Source organism: Bactrocera tryoni, unplaced genomic scaffold, assembly GCF_016617805.1.
Source record: "Bactrocera tryoni isolate S06 unplaced genomic scaffold, CSIRO_BtryS06_freeze2 scaffold_7, whole genome shotgun sequence".
Classification (NCBI taxonomy): domain Eukaryota; kingdom Metazoa; phylum Arthropoda; class Insecta; order Diptera; family Tephritidae; genus Bactrocera; species Bactrocera tryoni.
In genome coordinates, this window is record NW_024396366.1 from 20,097,912 (window position 1) to 20,122,640 (window position 24,729).

Here is a 24,729-nt window from a genome sequence, read left to right on the forward strand (position 1 = left end):
TAATTATCAAAAGCAATTTTGAACACTGCGAGGAAGATCCGATTAAGACGGAAGAAATTCAAGCTGCAACAATTTCAGTTAAATTGCACAATCACCCATTGTATCTTATTGCTCTGTATAGTCCACCTAGACATAATATAAAAATAGAAACGTATATGAATTTATTAAACAAATATGACGGAAGGTACATCATTGGTGGCGACTTTAACGGAAAACATAAAATTGCTCAGACCTAAGCTCTGACCATTCCCCAGTGCTACCAACTCTGTATGAATAGCCAATTATTTCGGCCGCCAAGCCAACGTTATGCAATAAACAAGGTAATTGGTATAAATTTAAAAGTATTCACTATACTTAAAGCTTAAGCACATATCGACTGGTATTGAGTTGGACTGTGAGGTTGAAGATTTCACAAAAATAATTCAAAACGCTGAGTGGAAAAGTACACCAAATACCCGCGTGAATATAAATGGTACCAAATACCCAAAACACATCTTAAAAAGTATCCATAAAAAGCGCAAGCTTCGACGGAGATGGCAGCAAACTAAGTCCTCTGCTCTCAAAACTGAGCTTAATAAATGAAGAGTGAAACTAAGAGCACAAATTAGAGAGTTTAACATTTTTTCCTTCAAAACTTACCTGGCTAAACTCACAGCTGATAAATCCACCTACTATTCACTCTGGAAAGTTGCAAGAAACATTAATAAACAAATAAAACATATAGTATAGCACCATTAAAACTAAACGAAACTACATGGGCCAGAACGAATGAACAGAAAGCTGGCGTATTTGCAAATCATCTGAGAAACACATTTACGCCTAACGATGGGTATGAGATAAACTGTGAAAATAATTGGTTGGATCCACACACCAGCATTTCTCCTGTTACTATTAAAGAAATAAAAAATCTTATTGGGAACACAAGACTCAAAAAAGCACTTTGGTACGATTTAATAATTGGAGAAATATTATGCAACTTACCAATAATTGTATAAAAAAACTTGTAAACATTATAAACAGTGCTTTATGCCTAAGACACGTGCCATCGCTTTGGAAAGTATTTGAGGTCATAATGATACCTAAGCCGTGTAAGCCAGTACATGCTGTTACATCATATAGACCAATCTCGCTGCTGCCAGCCGTATCTAAAATCTTTGAGAATGTACTCATAAATAGGCTCAAACCAATAATCGCTCATAAGCACCTAAAACCAACACATCAATTTGGCTTCCACCATTCAACAATTGACCAGGTACATCGAATCGTTAATTTCGTTGAAAATACAATCGATAAAAAGAACGTTTGTACGGCGGCCTTTTTGGACGTGTCTCAAGCTTTTGACAAAGTTTGGCATATGAGTATACTGTTCAAATTGAAATATCTACATGCTACCCAAACAATTTTGTGAAATAATTGCTTCGTACTTAAAAGATAGATGCATATTTAAACTTGCCACCGATAGAAGCGGGTGTTCCCCAGGGAAGCATGTTGGGGCAAATGCTTTATTTGCTTTTTACCAGTGACCTCCCATCTGATTCTAGTTATATGACTGCGACATTTGCGGACGACACAGCTTTGTTAGCAGCTGGAGAGTCAACTTCAGTATCTAGACGACGAGTGCAGACAGCAGGCCACGCAATTATTAAGTGGGCATCTAAGTGGCGCATCAAATTAAGCGACACCAAATCAATCCATGTCGACTTTACCTTGAAAAAGCCGGCATATTGTCCAATTTATATAAATAACATTCCTATAACACATCACAACAACGCTAAGTACCTAGGTTTCACCTTAGATGCTAAGCTACGCTGGAAAGAGCATTTTGGCAAACTTTACCACCTAGTTGGCAGGAAATCCAAGCTATCAATACAAAAAAAACTGTTATTAATATATATAATCAAGTCCTAAAGCCAGTTTGGGCCTACGGAGTCCAACTATGGGGTTGCTCAAGTTAAAGCTGTATTGCCAGCATTCAGCGCTTTAAAAGTAAGGTACTAAGGACTTTAGTTAATGCTCCTTGGTACATTAGATCTGCTAACCTGCACCGTGATCTAAGCGTGAATTCAGTGGTAAATGAAATCTCCAAATTAGCAACGTCTCACGAACTGAGGCTTAGACAGCACATTAAGGAGGAAGCCTCAGACTCACCGAAACTGCTGGTAGAGAAATCCAGTTGAAACGCAAGAAGCCTTCCGGCCTAGTAAGAAAACAGTAGCAGCAATTGTATTTCTTAACATTTAGCTTTTTGGTATCTAGTCTAATTATTTAGACCAGAATTGTTGCTAGTATGTTATTTTTATATCCTAGATACAATGTAAAATAATGATAAAAAAAATACTTTATATTGCTGGAGAGGTGAGATTTTAAACTTCATTTAACCAAAAAAAAATTAAATTCGAGGAAGTTATAGCTATTCAAAAATGAGGAAATTCCCTATATGTTGAAATTTTTGTATAAAAAATGGAGAATGCCGCGCAAGCCATCAATGAAATTTGTGAAGTTTACGGAGACGATGCTCCATCAGTTCGTGTAGCACAACAATGTTTCGCTCGCTTCCGTTCTTGAAATTATGATGCGAAATATGCACCTCCCTCTGGTTGACCTATCTTTAAAAAAGTCTATTAAACTATGGAAAAGATTGAACAGGACGGTCACTAAGCAGCCATGACATCGCTAAGGAACTTAATATTCATTATCAAATGGTTTTGAACCATTTAAAAAATGCTGGCTACAAAAAGAAGCTCAATGTTTGGGTACCACATGAATTGTCTGTGGAAAATTTAATGAACCGAATTAACATCTGCGACTCTTTGCTGAAACAAAATGAAATTGATCCATTTCTGAAGGGAATGGTAACAGGAGACGAAATAATGTGAAAAAAGATCATAGTCCAAGCGTCACGAAGCTCAACAAATGGTCGCAAAGCCAGGATTGATTCCTCGAAAAGTTATGCTGAGTGTTTGGTAGGGTTGGAAAAGGAATCATCCACTAAGAGCTGTTCCAAACTGATCGAACGATAGATTCTACATTTTACTGTCAACAACTGTTGAGGTTGAAGCAAGCAATCGAACAAACGCCCACACTGACCAACAGAAAGGGGTTCGTCTTCCATCAGGACAACGCTAGATCACACACATCTTTGATGACGGAAGTTTCGATGCATCCACCATATAACCCTGACCTTGCACCATTGAACTACCATTTGTTTCGGTTAATGCAGTACTGCCTTAAAGGAGTAAAGTTGGCTTCAAGAGAAGCCAGTGAAAATTACTTGTCGCAGTTTTTGCCGAGAAATCAGAAAAGTTTGACACTGATGGAATACTGCCTCTAGCTGAAAAATGGTAAAAAGTGTTCGCCGAAAATGGTACATAGAAATACGAACAGACCCGATAACCTATTATAAATAAATAGGTGTGACAGTTTGAAATATTTGAAATATTGAGAAATAATATTAAAAACAGACAACTGTGTTAATTTTATCAGTTTTTTTCAAAACAAAGAAGCTCTGTTAAAAAAATAATATTTATACAAAATATCTCTTCAATTGTAAATTTAATTCACAAACGTAAACTTAATACATACATATAAAACGAATCTTGCTTATTTAGTTCCTAATATTTGATACTCTGGAAAGGCTAAGACTAAAATTTTATTTTATATAACAATAAAAAATTGTAAAAATACTAATAATAGTTAAACCGGGAGCAAAGGCTAGGAGTTTACTAATTCCTATCCAGTACATTGTCTACGATTTCAGCAGTAATTTCCAAAGCAGGATTTGGTTCAGATCCAATTATATAAGACAGGGTTGAATAAATAAAGAAACTATTAACATAAGCTACATATGTATATAACATCGTTGTTTAAGATCTCATTGTCAAAAATATTCGGTTTTGACCATGTTTCTGTAAATCCAATCATACGAAAATTACAATTAGTAACATTTAAGTACAAATCAGTTAATTTTCGTGGATACTTTCGGAACTTTAACTACTTTCTCCTCAGTCGGATTTTTTAGTTTCGGTACAAATTCCTCAATCGAGGTTTCTTTGCCAAGTCTAGATATAAATATAGATTTTTTGGAGGTATTACCTTTTTTCTCGGTTGTAGAACCCCCAGAGGTGATCTAGTGATTGATTCCCAGAGCATACTAAAATTAGGAAGGGAACTCTTCTCCAGCCTGCTGAATAGTAGTGACATTATAACGCTAGGAGAAGGCGAATCCGATTCCCCAATCGATGACAATGAAGCAGACATTCCATTCCTCCACCATGAAAAAGTTCGAATAGCTATTACCCGTCTGAAGCACAACAAAGAGAAGGGGGCTGACGGATTGCTGGCTGAGCTATTCAAACACGGCGGCGAAGGACTGATAAGGAGCGTGCAAGCATTAGCTTCTTTGTAAAATATGGTTCCAACGATTGGAATTTAAGTGTGCTCTGCCCAATCCACAAACAGGGAGAGCCCACAACCTGCGCCAACTACCGTGGGTCTTCTAAACATCGCGTAACAGGTTGTATCGAGCATATTGTGTGAAAGATTAAATCCCACTGTCAATAAACTGATTAAACCTTATCAGTGTAGCTTTAGACCTGGAAGATCAGCAATCGATCAGATATTCACCATGCGTCAAATTTTGGAAAAGACACCTGAAAAGAGAATCGATATTCACCACCTGTTCATCGATTTCAGAGCTGCCTTTGACAGCACTGAAAGGAGCTGCCCTTATACCGCGATTTCTGCATTTGGTATCCCAGCAAAGCTAATACGGCTGCATAAGCTGATGTTGAGCAACACCAAAGGCTCCGTCAGGATCGAGAAGGACCTCTCCGAGCCGTTCGATACCAAACGAGGTTTCAGACAAGGCAATTCCCTATCGTACGACTTCTTCAATCTACTGCTGGAGAAAATGATTCGAGCTGCAGAACTTATTCGATCAGGAACAATGTTTTAAAAGAATGTCCGGCTGCAGGCGTATGCCGATGATATTTATATGTATATATTGGCCTCAAAACCCGGGCTGTTAGTTATGCTTTCTCCAAATTGGATAAGTGGGTCTTACGTCATTGTTAACAGTCATAACTTTGAAGTTGTAGATAACTTCGTCTCTCTTGGAACGAGTATTAACCCCACCAACAATATCAGCCTGGAAATTCAACGCAGAATAACTCTTGCCACCAGGTGCTATTTCGGACTGAGTAGGAAATTGAGAAGTAAAGTCCTCTCTCGACGAACAAAAAACAAACTCTATAAGTAAATCATTATTCCCGTCCTGCTATATGGTGCAGAGACTTAGACGATGACAACATGTGATGAACATCGCATTCGATGGAACGGCGATATTAACATAGTTCAGCGAATCAAGAGACAGCAGATGCGTTGGTTAGGTCATGTTGTCTGAATGGGCGAAAAAACTTCTGCTCTGAAAGATTCGGCTTCGCTTGGCATCTCCAATTGGCGCCACCTTGTGAAAAGAAGAAACGGATTTGAGGTCTTTGGCTGTTGACAGTTTATTATTTTGAGGGCAAGGTGAAGAAAGATTTACATATATGGTCAATTGTAGCATAAGTACTCTTCTGTACAGAATAACTATGTATTACTTCGCTTTGTGACAGGCTTGGAGGAATTATCATAATCGTTTGACTTTTAAAAGATTTGAACAATTGTTTGTTGTGCCAAACTTTTTCGGTGAGGGTTACACGATCCCGACCGATCAATTTTAATCGATATACAATTTAAACAGGACCAAGGTAACCCCTAACTATCAATAATAGTATCTAAGATTCTACCTGTCGCCTTTAATATTACATTTGATTAAGTCAAAAGAAGATTAAATAAAAACAAAAATAAATTAAAAGTCTATTATATACTATAAATAATGGCAATTAGTAAAATAATATTAAAATAGTAATATAACAATTATAATTTAAAAAAAAAACTCAACTATATTGTTAATTGCTAATCAAAGTACGAACCCAACCTGTTGAAAAACTATGTGGCGGCCAGTTTTAAAGGTACTAGGACATACAAAAACTTTGCGCAACACACCTGTGAATAACGAAATAATATGAGTTAAAAAAGAGGACATAAAACAAAACAAAATGAGAGAAAAGATTCGATGGAAAATTTACTGAAAGAAACACGATAATTATCTATTTTGCACAATCAGCTCACTCAATAAATATTAAATAAACTTATTAAAATTGAGAAATCGCAAAAAAATTCACGGCCCAGAAAAACTCACAGCTTTACCATATGTTGCCAAAATAATGTTGTTTTAAACGGAAGACACGTCTCCAGTTTTTAAGACGTCCGTACGCTCTGCTTAATCATGTTGCAGCAACGATATGCATCCGGTGGTAGTGAACGAGATCCGGACGAAATATTTCTTGTCCTCAAACAAAAATGCGACCGCATAGTCGTTAATAGTCAGAACTTCGAAGTCGTCAATAAGTTCGCCTATCTTGGAAGGAGCATTAACAACAACAACATCAGCCTCGAAATCCAACGCAGAATAACTGTTGCCAACAGGTGCTACTTCGGACTGAATAGGCAATTAGGAATTAAGTCCCCTTTTGACGAAAAAATACCAAACTCTATAAGTCACTCATTAATCTCACCTTATGTGGTCTAAAGGCTTGGACGATGTCAATATAATACGACTTTTCTAGAGAAAAGTTCTGCGGAAGAGGGAGGGACCCGACTACACTTGGATTCTCGATTGATGTCAAACAACGAAAAGGAAGAAACTCGGCTATAACTGTGTAGGCGGTGTCTACCCGAATATAGAAGAAGAAGGATTTCAATACAGTGTGAGACACGATTTCTCTAACAAATACAATTACGTGGTTTGAATTTTTTATTCCATTGTTGAAATCATTGTATCTTTATATGGTTGTCTAACACGTCACATTTCTTAATAATAGTAAATGTTATTTACATGTACCTTCGTAAAAAACAAAAGATCAAATGTTGTTAATTGCAATTCTGAGGGCTGAACTCTGTACAACTGTAAATTAAAAGTTGTATTGTTCTTGAGACCATTCTAACAGCTTATTTGGCTTATCATAACATTTGTTTCGAAAGTCATGGATAGAAATGACCAAATCTTCACAGTGAAAGATACTCCACTTGTCTTCGCAAGTTAAGGCATTTCAAGCAATGACGAAGGAGATTTTGAAATAAGTATATGGGCAAATGTTGAAGTATTTCTCTCCCAATCACATCACGCATCAATCACATTTAATTAAACAGCGCGTGTTGTATTATTTAATCCGTGTTTTCAATGTATCTATTATAAAAGATGGAATATTGAGATTTCGATTGCCAGAATGGCATTGACGGAGTCACTTTGCTATAATCAGTGAACTAATGGAGGAACTTGAAATACCTTACTAAAAAGGTCAATTGAAACTTTTTCTTGAAGGTTCAAATACAGAAGGAGCTGTATTACTCCATAATATCAGCCGATATCTTTCCATACCTGTTGCATATTCAATAAGTTTGATAGAAATATATGAACACATAAAACTAATTTTAGACTTATGGCATTTTCTTTTCTCGTTGGAAATGTTGCCTCATTATGTAGCAACATTGTACAAATGTTTCATTACATTCTACAAAAATGTTCCATTTCCATGATAAAAGAACAAAAAAATGGCACCTTATTAGAGATCTTATAAATCAGCTGTTGCATTGTTTTGTTCGTAATAATTTACGAAAATAATAAAAATAAGCTTGTCATTTAATACATTTTTACCGCACATCTCTTACCTCTCTCTTTTCAGTCTCAGTTAGCATTCGAAACGTCTTCTACGAAACCTTTCACCTTGGGTAGGGAATCATTTTCAACAACTAACATCCTCATTTCAGTCCCTGATGATGTTGAGGATGAGTCATTTCAGTTTGTGCAAGAACTTGATTAAATTACTTTGAAACTTTCAACAACCATAAGTTAAAATTCACTAGGCAACTATCACTCTTATATTTTGAGAATGTTAAAAATTTTGTGGTTTTGCCTGTTTAGAAGGCGACGCTTTGAGAAAAGAACAATCGAATCTGAAAACAGAACGCAACATTGACAGCCCGAGCATAGGGCAGCATAGATGCAGCATGTTTTGTGAGAAAAGAAAACACTATTAACCGAACACAAAGAATACGACCGAAAAGTATGTGCTGATATAAAATTGCTGCTACTTATATTGCTTGGAATAATGGAAGTTTCACAAAATATTGTTGTTTTAGGCAATCTCAAAGCAGAAAATGCCGAGTTTTTAGTTAATAAATTGTAACGAAAATTCAATACGATTCAATACATTTCTTGTATATCAATTTCAATTTTTTAATCCTTATCCAATTAAATACTATAATGCATTGTTGATTTAATATAGATCTATATGACCCTTTTGATGAAAGAACTTAAACCAAAAAAGTCACCAGGACATGATAATATCACCCCAAAAATACTGATTGAGTTACCAAATATTGCTGCAGAAGTGCTCTCTTTGCTCTTCAGTGCAATCCTTAATTTCGGATACTATCCTAATTCATGGAAAAAGTCGCAGATTGTCTTGATAGATAAACCTGGGAAAGACTTAACACAGCCGTCTTCATACAGACCAATCAGTCTTCTTCCCTGTCTTTGTAAAATATTTGAAAAAGTGTTACTATCGAAAATATCTCCTTTCCTCCACGTAAATAATATAATACCAACGCACCAATTCGGGTTTCGTGAAAAACATAGCACGACAGAGCAAGTAAATAGAATTACCAACGAAATAAGAAAAGCATTTGAGCACAGAGAGTACTGTTCAGCTTTATTTCTAGACGTGGCTCAGGCGTTTGATAAGGTTTGGCATGAAGGCTTTTTGTATAAGATTAAAAACATTCTACCTTTAGAATTGTATAAAACATTGGAGTCTTATTTAAAAAATAGACAATTTATGGTAAAATTGGGAGATTTCATATCTGACGAAGGACAGATAAGGGCTGGTGTACCACATGGCAGTGTTTTAGGCCCAACTCTATACATCATATATACGGCAGATCTTCCAACAGCTAATAATGTATTAACTTCAACTTTTGCGGATGACACAGCTTTAGTGAGCCGTAACAAATGCCACATAATAGCATCAAGAATACGTTTTATATACGTTAATACCTAAAATGTGTCCGGCAGTAAAAATTAACAATATTTTAGTACCCCAAGGGAACGAAGTAACTTATCTTGGTATTCACCTAGATAGAAGACTTACGTGGAGAAAACATATATCTAGTAAAATAACTTGCATGAAGATAAGAGCTGCAAATTTAAATTGGCCTTTAAATAAAAACTCCAAACTTAGCCTAGACAACAAAGTGCTTTAATATATTGCGGTCATAAAGCCGATTTGGATGTATGGCATTCAACTTTGGGGTATGACCTCTGCAACTAATATAGACATAATACAAAGGTTCCAATCAAAAATGCTTAGAACAATCACGTGTTCACCATGGTACATCTTCTTCTTCTTAATTGGCGTAGACACCGCTTACGCGATTATAGCCGAGTTAACAACAGCTCGCCAGTCGTTTCTTCTTTTCGCTATGTGGTGCCAATTGGATATTCCAAGCGAAGCCAGGTTCTTCTCCACTTGGTCCTTCCAACGGAGTGGAGTCTTCCTCTTCCTCTGCTTCCACCGGCGGGTACTGCGTCAAATACTTTCAAAGCTGGAGTGTTTTCATCCATCCGGACAACATGACCTAGCCAGCGTAGCCGCTGTCTTTTAATTCGCTAAACTATGTCAATGTCGTCGTATATCTCGAACAGCTCATCGTTCCATCGAACGCGATATTCGCCGTGGCCAATGCGCAAAGGACCATAATTCTTTCGCAGAATTTTTCTCTCGAAAACTCGCAATGTCGACTCATCGGTTGCCGTCACCGCCCAAGCCTCTGCACCATATAGCAGGACGGGAATTATGAGTTTAGTTTTTGTTCGTCGAGAGAGGACTTTACTTTTCAATTGCCTACTCAGTCCGAAGTAGCACCTGTTGGTAAGAGCAATCCTGCGTTGGATTTCTAGGCTGACATTGTTGGTGGTGTTTACGCTGGTTCCAAGATAGACGAAATTATCTACAACTTCAAAGTTATGACTGTCAACAGTGACGTGAGTGCCAAGTCGCGAGTGCGACGACTGTTTGTTTGATGACAGGAGATATTTCGTTTTGCCCTCGTTCACTGCCAGACCCATTTTCTGTGCTTTCTTGTCCAGCCTGGAGAAAGCAGAACTAACGGCGCGGGTGTTGAGGCCGATGATATCAATATCGTCGGCATACGCCAGCATATGTACACTCTTATAGAAGACTATACCTTCTCTATTTAGTTCTGCAGCTCGAACTACTTTCTCCAGAAGCAGGTTGAAGAAGTCGCACGATAGGGAGTCACATTGTCTGAAACCTCGTTTGGTATCGAACGGCTCGGAGAGGTCCTCCCCGATCCTGACGGAGCTTTTGGTGTTACTCAACGTCAGTTTACACAGCCGCGGCATCGCGGCATAAAGGCAGCTCCTTTTCGTGCTGTCGAAAGCAGCTTTGAAATCGACGAAGAGGTGGTGTGTGTCGATTCTTCTTTCACGGGTCTTTTCCAAGATTTGGCGCATGGTGAATATCTGGTCGGTTGTTGATTTTCCAGGTCTAAAGCCACACTGATAAGGTACAATCAGTTTGTTGACGGTGGACTTTAATATTTCACACAATACGCTCGATAAAACCTTATATGCGATGTTGAGGAGGCTAATCCCACGGTAGTTGGCGCAGATTGTGGGGTCTCCTTTTTTATGGATTGGGCATAGCACACTTAAATTTCAATCGTTGGGCATGCTTTCGACCGACCATATTTTACAAAGAAGCTGATGCATGCTCCTTATCAGTTCTTCGCCGCCGTGTTTGAATAGCTAGGCGGGTAATTGCTATTCGAACTTCTTCATGGTCGGGCAATGGAACGTCTGCTCCATCGTCATCGATTGGGGAATCGGGTTCGCCTTCTCCTGGCGTTGTGCGTTCACTGCCATTCAGCAGGCTGGAGAAGTGTTCCCTCCGTAATTTAAGTATGCTCTGGGCATCGGTCACTAGATCACCTTTGGGTGTTCTACAAGAGTATGCTCTCTGAGAGCAAAAAAGAAAATCGTTCGGCTGTCTGTTGTGATTGCAGCTTGTCGACGTCGAACCTTCCTTGTGTTTGTTGTCGTGCGTTTTTTGCTGCACAGAGGCGGGTGCGAATCTTTGCTGCAACAAGATAGTGGTCCAAGTCGATGTTAGGACCTCGGAGAGCACGCACATCTAAAACACTTCCGTCTATCACAACATGATCGATCTGGTTGGTAGTTTTTCGATCAGGAGACAGCCAGGTAGCTTGATGAATCTTCTTATGCTGGAACCTAGTACTACAGATAACCATATTTCGGGCCCCGGCGAAGTCAATCAGCCTCAACCCATTTGGGGATGTTTCATCGTGGAGGCTGAATTTACCGACCGTAGTGCCAAAGCCTGGCGTTAAAGTCGCCAAGCACGATTTTGACATCGTGGTGGGGGCAGCGCTCATAAGCGCGCTCCAAGCGCTCGTAGAAGGCATCTTTGGTCACCTCGTCCTTCTCTTCCGTCGGGGCGTGGGCGCAAATCAGCGATATGTTGAAGAACCTCGCTTTGATGCGGATTGTGGCTAGGCGTTCATTCACCTGAGTGAATGATAGTACTCGCCGATGGAGTCTCTCTCCCACCACGAATCCAACACCAAACTTGCGCTCCTTTATATGGCCACTGTAGTAAATGTCACAAGGACCTACTCGTCTCTGTCCTTGTTCCGTCCATCGCATTTCTTGGACGGCGGTGATGTCAGCCTTTATTTTCGCGAGGACATCAACCAGCTGGGCAGCGGCACCTTCCCAATTAAGGGTCCGGACATTCCAGGTGCATGCCCTCAATTCGTAGTCCTTATTTCGTTTGCCATGGTCGTCATCAGAAGGGGGGCTCTCATCCGAGGCTTGTTGCTTCTTTTCATTGGGGGTGTTTTTTTACGTGGCGGGTCCCAAACCCAGCGCACAACCTTATGTAGGGGATGTTTCGCCTTCTCACATTAGCTCGCCTTCGAACGGATGTTCTTAGGCTACCCAGAGGATACTTGGTCAAAGACCGGAAGTAGTGAGCTGCTTGAGCCATGTGTAAAAGAATCGTTTCTGGCCACTCCCAAGTGAATGGCGATCAGAGAACTTTCCTCACTTGCGTGAACTTCTACACATGACTTCACCATGGTACATGCGTAATGAAAATACTCATAAAGACCTTGGTATTTCTATGGTAAAGAAAGAAGTAGAAGACAGCAGAATTAAATATACAGTATATCTTAACTCCGAAATCACCCAACCCTTTGGCTAGTGCTTTGGTACGTTCCTGCGACACGCCTTAATAGAAGAGATATGCCTGCGTACTAAGGAGCAACGTATCACCAAAACAGCTCAAACATTTGCTTGAGCTTGTCTAGTTTTTAAATAGACTTAAGATTTTATAACTTGTTGTTAGGCTTTTAAAACAAAACGCAGATTCAATAAATAAAAAGGTATTGCGAAAACAAAATTAAAAGAATGTGTTTTTGTTCCATTATTGGCGAATATGGCACCCATTGTGCACACACCTTTCTTAAATCCAAAATTTCAAAATATGTCTCACACTGCCTAATGAGAAGTGGAGATTCTCTACTAAATCTCTATCACTCAATCGATGATCTTCCAAAACCATATCCTGTTTTTTGGCTATGATTTCTGGTGTTGAAGCGCTTTTTGGACGTCCTTCACGTTGATCGTCTTCAAGGCTTGTACGAACACGTTTAAATTCAGCAACCCATCCTTCTACTGTTTTAATTGTAGGTGAACAATAGCAACGCCCTCTCTTATCCAACGACAAAACTTATTAAGGGCTAGGTCAAGTTTTCACCCTATTGTTTCTAACTTAGGCACAAAGATATACTGTAATTCTGCAATTTTCACAGATATATCTCATATATTGGCCGATATAACCGAAAATTCGAAAATTATTATTAGGTTTATGGGCTCAGGGGAGTATTGAAACAATTTAACCCATTTTTTAATCACAAAAATACTATTGAACAAGTAAGGAAGGGCTAAGTTCGGGTGTCACCGAACATTTTATACTCTCGCATGATAAAGTGATAATCGAGATTTCATTATACGTCATTTACATATTTTTCAAATAGCGTATTTTTGTAAAGTTTTATTCCGCTATCATCATTGGTTCCTAATGTATATACTCGTATTATACAGAAAAGGCATCAGATGGAATTCAAAATAGCGTTATATTGGAAGAAGGCGTGGTTGTAAACCGATTTCAACCATATTTTGTACATATCATCAGGGTGTTAAGAAAATATAACACACCGAATTTCATTGAAATCGGTCAAGTGGTTCCCGAGATATGGTTTTTGGTCCATAAGTGGGCGAAGCCACGCCCATTTTCAATTTAAAAAAAAGCCTGGGTGCAGCTTCCTTCTGCAATTTCTTCCGTAAAATTTAGTGTTTCTGACGTTTTTTGTTAGTCGGTTAACGCACTTTTAATGATTTTCAACATAACCTTTGTATGGGAGCTGGGTGTGGTCGTTATCCGATTTCTTCCATTTTTGAACTGTATATGGAAATGCCTGAAGAAAACGACTCTGTAGAGTTTGGTTGACATAGCTATAGTAGTTTCCGAGATATGTACAAAAAACTTAGTAGGGGGCGGGGCCACGCCCACTTTTCCAAAATAATTACGTCCGAATATGCTGCTCCCTAATGCGATCCTTTGTGCCAAATTTCACTTTAATATCTTTATTTATGGCTTAGTTATGACACTTTATAGGTTTTCGGTTTCCGCCATTTTGTGGGCGTGGCAGTGGGCCGCTTTTGCCCATCTTCGAACTTAACCTTCTTATGGAGCCAAGGAATACGTGTACCAAGTTTCATCATGATATCTCAATTTTTACTCAAGTTACAGCTTGCTCGGACGGACGGACGGACAGACAGACGGACAGACGGACGGACAAACGGACGGACAGACGGACGGACAGACGGACGGACGGACAGACAGACATCCGGATTTCGACTCTACTCGTCACCCTGATCACTCTGGTATATATAACCCTATATCTGACTCTTTTAGCTTTAGGACTTACAAACAACCGTTATGTGAACAAAACTATAATACTCTCCTTAGCAACATTGTTGCGAGAGTATAAAAAAAAGGTAATAAATGAGGAAAGGATGCTCTCTGAATTTCAATTTTATATCTCACACATTGACCGATATTTTGGGTAAAAAGTCAACTGTAGATACTGTGGTCCACATATTTAGTACTTAGGGGCTTGAATAATTTGGTCGAAATCGGTCGATCGGGTCCCGAGAAATGTGAGTTCACCAAAAAGTGGGCGGTGCCACGCCCGTCGTCCAATATGCACATTAGCTCCCATAACATCTTTCTATACCATCTCGGAGGTAAAATTTAATGTCTCCGGCGTATTTAGTTATTGATTTATCTCGCTTTAAGTAGTAACAGTAAGGTTTAAGGGAAGCGAGCGGGGTTATCATCCCATTTAATCTATTTTCCCGCTGTTGGTAGGAGTTTAAATTTGGTTGCTATGGCTTTAATAGTTTAGAAGACATATACATTGAGCCTACAGGTGCCCCTTGCTACAAGGGTACCCTGTGCAAAATTACAGTTTTATATCTTTATTTGTTACTCAGTTATAGTTCCTTAAGTTTTCGGTTAATGGCGATTTGTGGGCGTGGAAGTGGCTCGATTACACTCATCTTCGAACTCGTAAATTTCCTTGTACTAAGGAACGTGCATCATCATATCATCAAGATAACTCAATTTTTACTCAAGTTAGAGTATGCACGAACGGATGGGCGGACAGACAGTCACCCGTATTTCATCTTTTCTCGTCATCCCAATCTTTTATATATACATAATCCTATATCTATCTCGCTTAGTTTTAGGTGATACATCTAACCATTAGGTAAACAAAACTATTATACTCTATAGCAACAGGTTGCAAGAGAATAAATATAGCCATAACTGGTTTTTTATACTCTCGCAACAAAGTTGCTAAGGAGAGCATTATAGTTTTGTTCACATAACAGTTGTTTGTAAGTCCTAAAACTAAAAGAGTAACACATAGGGTTATATATACCAAAGTGATCAGGGTGACTAGTAGAGTTGAAATCCGGATGTCTCTCTGTCCGTCCGTCCGTCTGTCCGTCAGTCCGTGCAAGCTGTAACTTGAGTAAAAATTGAGATAATTGAAACTTGGTACACGTATTTCTTGGCTCCATAAGAAGGTTAAGTTCGAAGATGGGCAAAATTGGCCCACTGCCACGCCCACAAAATGGCGGAAACCGAAAACCTATAAAGTGTCATAACTAAGCCATAAATAAAGATATTAAAGTGAAATTTGGCACAAAGGATAGCATTAGGGAGGGGCATATTTGGACGTAATTTTTTTGGAAAGGTGGGCGTGGCTCCGCCCCCTACTAAGTTTTTTGCACATATCTCGGAAACTACTATAGCTATATCAACCAAACTCTATAGAGTCGTTTCCTTCAGGAATTTCCATATACAGTTCAAAAATGGAAGAAATCGGATAATAACCACGTCCACCTCCCATACAAAGATATCATCATGATATCTCAATTTTTACTCAAGTTACAGCTTGCACGGACGGACAGACGGACGGACGGACAGACGGACGGACGGACAGAGAGACATCCGGATTTCGACTCTACTCGTCACCCTGATCACTTTGGTATATATAACCCTTTATCTGACTCTTTTAGTTTTAGGACTTACAAACAACCGTTATGTGAACAAAACTATAATACTCTCCTTAGCAACATTGTTGCGAGAGTATAAAAATCACGAAAAGTGCGTTAACCGACTAACAAAAAACGCCAGAAACACTAAAGTTTACGGAAGAAATGGCAGAAGGAAGCTGCACCCAGGCTTTTTTTTTAATTGAAAATGGGCGTGGCGTCGCCCACTTATGGACAAAAACCATATCTCAGGAACTATTCTACCGATTTCAATGAAATTCGGTATATAATATTCTCGTAACACCCTGATGACATGTACGAAATATGGATGAAATCAGTTCACAACCACGCCTTCTTCCAATATAACGCTGTTTTGAATTCCATCTGATGCCTTCTCTGTATAATACGAGTATATACATTAGGAACCAATGATGATAGCGGAATAAAACTTCACACAAATACGGTATTGGAAAAATATGTAAATGACGTATAATGAAATCTCGATTATCACTTTATCATGCGAGAGTATAAAATGTTCGGTAACACCCGAACTTAGCCCTTCCTTACTTGTTTCAATATTATTTTATTTATTGGATCTGCTTTTTTAAGCCTAACAATAAGGTACAAAATCTTAAATCTATTTAAAAACTACAAGTCGACTAGCTCAAGCAAGTGATTGAGCTTTTTTGGTGACACGTTGCTCTTTGATCGCAGGAATGTACTATATATTTAATTCTGCCATCTTCTACTTCTTTCTCTACCATAGAAATACCAAGGTCTTTATGGATATTTTCGTTACGCATGTACCATGGTGAACATGTAATTGCTCGAAGCATTTTAGATTGGAACCTTTGTATTTTATCAATATTAGTAACACAGGTCGTACCCCACAGTTGAATGCCATACACCTCGTTCGCTTGGGGTACTAAAATATTATTTATTTCTACAGCCGGGCACATTTTTGGTCTTAGCGAAAATGTAATATGCTTACACTTCTGTTCATTCACATTTCTACGTCAGTTCGCTAGCCATTCTTCGACAGAACTTAAATGCTCCGCTAATATTCTTGATGCTAAAATGTATCAATTGTTACGGATCACTATAGCTGTGTCATCCGCAAAAGTTGAAGTAAATACATTGTTAGCTGTTGGAAGGTCTGCTGTATATATGATGTATAGTGTTGGGTTTAAAACGCTGCCTTGTGGTACACCAGCCCTTAGCGGTCTTACATCAGATATGAAACCTCCTACTTTCACAAAAGTGTATATTATTTATACAAGACTCCAATGGTTTATACAATTCTAAAAGTAGAATTTTTTTAATCTGATATAAAAGGCCTTCGTGTCACCCTTATCAAACGCCTCAGCTATATCTAGAAATATTGCTGAACAGTACTCTCTGTGCTCAAATGCTTTCCTTATTTCGTTAGTAATTATATTTACTTTCTCTATTGTGCCATGTTCCGCACAAAATCCGAATTGATGCGTTGGTACTGTATTATTTTCGTGGAGGAAAGGAGATATCTTCGATAGTAACACTTTTTCAAATATTTTAGAAAGACAGGGTAGAAGACTGATTGGTCTGTATGAAGACGCCTGTGTTAAATATTTCCCAGGTTTATCGATCAAGATAATCTTCGTCCTTTTCCATGAAATTGGAAAGTATGCGCAACTAAGAATTGCATTGAAGAGCACCTCAACAGCAAAATTGGGTATCTCATTTAACGTGTCCAGGCGACTTTTTTGCATTAAGTTCTTTGATGATTCCAATCATTTCCGAAGGTGAAGTCTTAAAAGACTCGTGTGACTCTTTAACTGTGTTAGGTAAGATTGACAGCTTTAAGTTTTTCTTTGGCAAATTAGGTTGAAATACCTTTTGTAGGTGGTTTGCAAAACAATTAGCCTTTTCCTCGTCACTTCGAGCCCAATTTCCACCCAAGTCTTGTTTAGGTATATTGGAGTCAGTTGATGGCATCATGGACTTTTGGGCTTTCCAAAGGGAATTTTACTAGTTTGAATTTGGCCACAGCTTCTTTATATACATTTCGCTATTGAATTCTTCCTCGCGTTTAAGCAGATTTCAGTTTAAGCAAAGTTGAAGGCCATAACTAAGCTCCACATTAAGATATACAACTTTTATTTGGATCTGTGTTCAACTGTTAGAAAGCTAATTTTAAGAAGATTAATTACGAACTTTACAAAGAAACTTGGCCACATTAAAGTGGCAATATTTAATTTCCCATTTTAATGAAACTATTTTAAAATTATTTGAAAAATATTTTCCGAAAAGTATTGTAACTCAAAGAATGAGTTCTAATTTATGGTTTTCGAGAGAGTTATGTAAAGTAAAAAAATTAAAATATCGTGATTTTACTTAACAAAATATGTTATAATAATTATATAAACAAGGTAAAAAATAATATTATACGTAATCCAAAATTGTTCTATGGTTTCGTCAACTCCAAACGCAGGATTTCTAATTTTACGTCCGAGATGAAATATAAGTCTACTGTGTCCTGTGCCAAACACACATTTTCTTATATGTTTGCTGAATTCTTTAAGTCCAATTACTCTCCAAAAACTCCAAAAAATGTTCAGCAGCAGCACAAGTTATGTTCAATTTCTGTAATTAATGCACCCACCATTTCCAAAGCAGACGTCTTATACGAGTATCAGTTAAATATGTTAGAACAATCATTTAAATATGACCCAGATATAACTCTCTCATGCTTTCTTCAAAAATGTGCCAAATATATACCAACCCTTGACATTACATATCTAACTCATCTCCTAAGCAAGTCTTATTTCCATCTATATGGAAAGAGTGATTTATAATTCCTTTACATAGGAGTGGATTTAGGTCATCCATTGAAAACTATAGGGGAGTAGCAAAGTTTTCAGCAATACCTAAACTGTTTAAAGCAATTATAATAGACGACATAACCTTCGGGATTTCTCAACAAATTTCTTGTTCTCAACATGGTTTTCTTAATGGGAAATCTGCTTGAATCTTGTATCACATGTATCAACGGGCTTTAGGGAGAATAAGCATACTGATGATATATACACAGATTTTAGTAAAGCTTTTGATAAAGTAAACCATTTAATTGTTTTGAATAAACTTGATCTTCTTGGTTTTCAACCAATATTTCTAAAATGGGTTATCTTAGTAATATAATTCAACAAGTCATATTTAACGACCCTTTTTTCTGACATAATCAACATTTTTTATTACAGGGTCTGAAAAACAACGTTTCGAACTTCATTACGACCACACAATGGCTCTCGAATTCACCAGATGCGAATCCAATGGATTATTCTGTCTAGGCCATTTTTGAGAGCAAGGTCCGAAGTAAAAAATACACCAGTCTCGCGATGCTGAAGAAAGCCATTGTCCGTGAGTGGGACACAATACCGGCAAGTCACATTCGGGCAGCTTGCGATTCGTTTTTTGACCGTCTCAAAGCCATAGTTAAGGCAAAAGGTGGTCATATCGAGGAAAAGTGAATTGGTCCTAAATTTATGATTATTTTTACACATTTTGTACTTTAACATTAATAAAAATAATTTTCCAAACCGAATTTATGGTTTTTTTAATTGGTTACACTTCGAGTGTCGGACTCTGTATATGTAAAACTTCTTAAATCATTTACTTCAAATAGCGAAAGATGTCAGCCGCAAACAGACATAAGCAACCTAGTTTCTTGATGTATTAGAATGACATGCCATTGACACCTAAAACATTTAAAACGATGAGCTTTTCATGTAGATCTGTACACCCTACTTCACACGTAATACGAAACTTTTGGTTGGAGCAAGTACGCAGTTGTGTTGATCTGGGAGTAACTATGGACCCAAAGCTCAATTTTAATTTTCACGCATCTTCCACTATTTTTAAAGCTAAAGGCGCTCTTAGTTTTGTTAAACGTTAGTCTAAAAAATGTATAGATCCGCTTATCACAAGAAACCTTCTTACATCTTTGGTATAGGCCTCACTATTAGAGTATGCTTCTGTGGTTTGGAACCCTTGTTATAAAGTCCATTCGGAGAAGTTAGAGTCCGTTCAATTCACACTTTTTACTTTTTGTCTTAAATCAGTTGCATTTGGATTCCAGTTTAAATCTTCCCCCTTACACTAACCCTTTAAAACTTAAAAATCTGTCTATTACAGTACATTTGATCTAACAGACTCACTCTTCACCATTAAAAAATTATTTTATCTACCTTTAACCAGTAACATTTAAAAATAATAAACTTACTTTAATCTAATTCTTAATATTGGCTGTTGAAAATTTTGTTTCTTCAGCTGAGCAGCTTAAGCTCGCAATGCTTAAAACTCTCTTGCCTTTTATGACTCGGCTAATTCTGCTCGTTTGCTGATTGTGTCCCTCGAATCGGTTTGGTGGGAGAAAGGTAATCGTTGGGTATTATTATTTTAAAATGAATTGGTGGAGGGGCATGGTTGATAAGCTTATAAAAAGTAGACGTGGTCATGCTATCTAACAAATTTAATGTTTAATGTACATATTTCCCAAGCCATTTAAGTTATAATAACCAAGTTCCCTCCTGAAATTGAATTTGAATTCCCTTCAAAATTGTTGAATTTGAAATAATAATCTAACGATTATATTACAAAACTACTAAAAGTGCGAGAAAGCTATAACTAAAAATGCCAGCATAACATAGGCAATTCAAGATGGTACATGAATGATTTAAGGAGCCGTGATCAAATTTGTACGATGGGCCTGGCATCGCCCACACTTAAAGCGAACACTCGGAAGCTGACACAGATTTAAACCTAAATGGGCGAAATCAAAACGCAAACCACTACTTCTTTATAACAAAAATTTAAATTCCATCTTATTCTTTCACTTACAAGTATACAAATCAAAAAACCAATCAATATATCCGAATGGAACTTGCACGATTTTTTTGGTATGCCAAAAATTGTCCAAGTTTGACCAAAACTATTCAAGCACCATGGTACCGAATAAAGAGGACGTCAGTTCATATTGGTGTATTTTTAATGGGGAAAATACGAAAAATATTCGATCAGATATTTTATTGGATGAAATTTTAACTGATTTTTAACCGGCCTTGATCTTTGCATGTTGCGAGAGTAAAAAGTGTGCGGTTACATCCGACCATAGCCCTTCCTTACTTCTTATCAGGTTGTTCAATAAGTTTTATCGTTGGATAAGAGAGGGCGTTGTTACTAACCCAATTTTTTTGTTTAGTTGGTACACTCTTCATATGAACGTATGTGTAGTTCCATTTCAATCTGTCAATTCATTCTTTGTTTACGCGCCATTTTTAGTGAGCCGTGTATAAAGTATTTTTTTACAATGGAAAAAATTTAATATTGTGCAGTAATAAAATTCTTATTTTTGAAATGTGTAACACCTAAAGAAATTCACGAACGAATTTTAAAAGTATGAAATGCTTGTTCACCTACAATTAGAACAGTAGAAAGATGGGTTGCTGAATTTAAACGTGGTCGTACAAGCCTTGAAGACGATCCACGTGAAGGACGTCCAAAAAGCGCATTAACACCAGAAATCATAGCCAAAAAAAAAATTATGATTTTGGAAGATCATCGACTGACTGAGAGAGATTTAGTAGAGGCTCTACACATCTCATTAGGCAGTGTGAGATATATTTTAAAATTTTGGATTTTAGAAAGCTGTGTGCACAATGGGTGCCATATTCGCCAACAATGGAACAAAAACACATTCGAAAGCGACATTTGGACAGTTTTAAAAGGATAAAATAGATTTTGTGCATCGATTTACGCCTATGGATGAGACTTGGGGCTATCACCATGATCCTGAACCAAAACAAGAGTCTAAAGAGTGTGTGTGGTGTGGCCAAGAAGTTTATGGCATCAGGTTTTTAGGATGCGAGAGGAATTTTGTTTGTGGATTGCTTGTGAACTAGTAAACCAATGAATATTATTGCAACCTTTTGGACCAGTTGAAGGAAAGAATTCGTGAAAAAAGAACCGGTGTGCAGAAGAAAAATATTTTTTTTTTCATCAGGTCAATGCACCGTGTCACAAGATCATTTTGACAATGGCTAAAATCCATAAGTGAAGTTCGAATTCTTGGAGTATCCACCCTATTCATCAGATTTCGTCCCCAGCGATTTCCATTTGTTTCCAAAACTAAAAAAATGTATGCGTGGCAAGTGTTTTTCATCAAATGAAGAGGTTATAACGGCTGTTGAAACGCATTTTGCAGACCTTCCGGATTCTCACTTCAGAGATGGGATCCACAGATTGAAAGATCATTGGAGCAAGTGTATTAATGTTCAGGGAGATTAAACTGAATAATAAAGTGTGTTTTGAATCATAAAATTGTGTTTTTCTTATCCAACGACAAAACTTATTGAAAAGCCTGGTAATATGGAGTGTTTTACACCCGAACATGATCTTTCATATTGTACTTCGCAATCCAATTTTTATACTCTCGCAACAAAGTTGCTAAGGAGAGTATTATAGTTTTGTTCACATAACGATTGTTTGTAAGTCCTAAAACTAAAAGAGTCAGATATAGGGTTATATATACCAAAGTGATCAGGGCGACGAGTAGAGTCGAAATCCGGATGTCTGTCTGTCCGTCCGTCCGTCTGTCCGTCCGTCCGTCCGTGCAAGCTTTAACTTGAGTAAAAATTGAGATATCATGATGAAACTGGTATACGTATTCCTTGGCTCCATAAGAAGGTTATGTTCGAAGATGGGAAAAATCGGCCTACTGCCACGCCCACAAAATGGCGGAAACCGAAAACCTATAAAGTGTCATAACTAAGCCATAAATAAAGATATTAAAGTGAAATTTGACACAAGGGATCGCATTAGGGAGGGGCATATTTGGGCGTAACTTTTTTGGAAAAGTGGGCGTGGCCCCGCCCCCTACTAAGTTTTTTGTACATATCTCGAAAACTACTATAGCTATGTCAACCAGACTCTACAGAGTTGTTTCCTTCAGGAATTTCCATATACAGTTCAAAAATGGAAGAAATCGGATAATAACCACGCCCACCTCCCGTACAAAGATTATGTTGAAAGTCACTAAAAGCTCGTTAACCGACTAACAAAAAACGTCTGAAACACTAAATTTTACGGAAGAAATGGCAGAAGGAAGCTGCACCCAGGCTTTTTTTAAAAATTGAAAATGGGCGTGGCGCCGCCCACTTATGGACCAAAAACCATATCTCAGGAACTACTAGACCGATTTCAATGAAGATTCGGTATATAATATTTTCTTAACACTCTGATGACATGTAACGAAATATGGGTGAAATCGGTTCACAACCACGCCTTCTTCCAATATAACGCTATTTTGAATTCCATCTGATGCCTTCTCTGTATAATATATATGTACATTAGGAAAATGAAAATACAATTCAATACTCCAAAGTACACAAATTGATCTAATCTAATTAATTTTACTACAAAATAAAAAATAATAAGAATCTATTATCACTTTATCATGCGAGAGTATAAAATGTTCGGTGATGTTACGAACTTTGCCCTTCCTTACTTGTTTATCTTGTGATATAAAGGCATATCCAAATCATCAGAAACCTATGGAGGGTAATAAATCCTATACTTACACTTTAAAATATTATTAATGAAAATGCTGAAAAATAATATAAGCAAAACTACAAAACTATTATTTGGTACAGAGTAACGAATGTGTGTGGTTTCCAAAGTTTTACTAAAATGTAGACGTGACTCGTATGTTCCAGCCTGGCTATAACAATGTTTAAGTTTTCTGTTAGTGGTAATTTGTGGGTGCAGCAGTTTCCCATTACGCCCATATATAAATCCAAACTGCTTATGGTGCAAAAGGAATACTTATATACTAAGTGATGTGAAGTGAGTTTCATCAAAATGTCTCGAGATTCAGACAATCTGCTTAGATTCCAACATCTCGTCATCCACGGCCATTTATATACACTTGCTCCATGTAAATCCTAATTGAGTTTTATGTGTTGAAACAACCGCTAGGTAGAATAAATTCTTATACTCAGTAACAACATTGCGATATTTGAAAAAATAGATTATAAGTCTTACCTCATGTATAAAGCGTATAATCGAGTAATCTGTAATATGAAATCTTTAAGTATTTGGTTTCTCAAAATTCACGGTGTTGGATCGACCATAAAACTATAGACTGAGAAAATTCATATATCCCAGCTTATTTCTTTGCCTTCGTTTACAAATGATCTGTAGTAGTAGAGATTTGACTTTATGGTATTACATAACTTATATCTGGCCCAAATATTCATCTTGGCCATGCGAGAATAACGAAAATCAATAGGGAGGAATTTTCCTGGAAATTTTCGGTATTAAACTATAATATAAATATTGTCCTTTCAATAAATTTTGACCCCCAGTATATACAGTATTCAGTTAATCCGTGCCCGATAAGAGTCCGAATGCGGTCGTACGATGGAAAGATGTGTACCAGGAACGAGTTTATTGAAAAAAGTAAGTAAGGAAACTTATGAGGATGATAGCCGAGGACTTACCAAAATAATACTTGACCACTTCATTTTCATTTAAAATATAATATCACACATTTTGACCATACTAGAAACAACTGAAAAAGGCGGAAACTAGCTTTTGTAAAGGGTATTATGGGAATAGAAAAAAGGTCGAGGCCGAGTGCATGCACTTTTCACATGTTGCTCAGATATGCATAGACAATAGGTATGTATAAAACTCTTACACTGACCGACATATTGTACGTTCTGGTCATATGTAGTGGAGTTGCAAATCAATCGATGGGACTATCAATCGTTTTATTTTTCGTCTCAATATCAGAAAGATTTTTTATTCTACCGATGATTCATATCTTAGCTAAACTTACCACCAATGTTCACAAAATA

At 37.5% G+C, this 24,729-nt stretch overlaps 1 protein-coding gene across 1 annotated transcript in view; it reads right to left on the reverse strand.

Annotated features, from left to right (window-relative positions):
* Positions 1 to 24,729, reverse strand: part of LOC120781450 (protein Wnt-4) — a 156,286-nt gene that overhangs the window by 85,522 nt on the left and 46,035 nt on the right. The window lies entirely within an intron of this gene.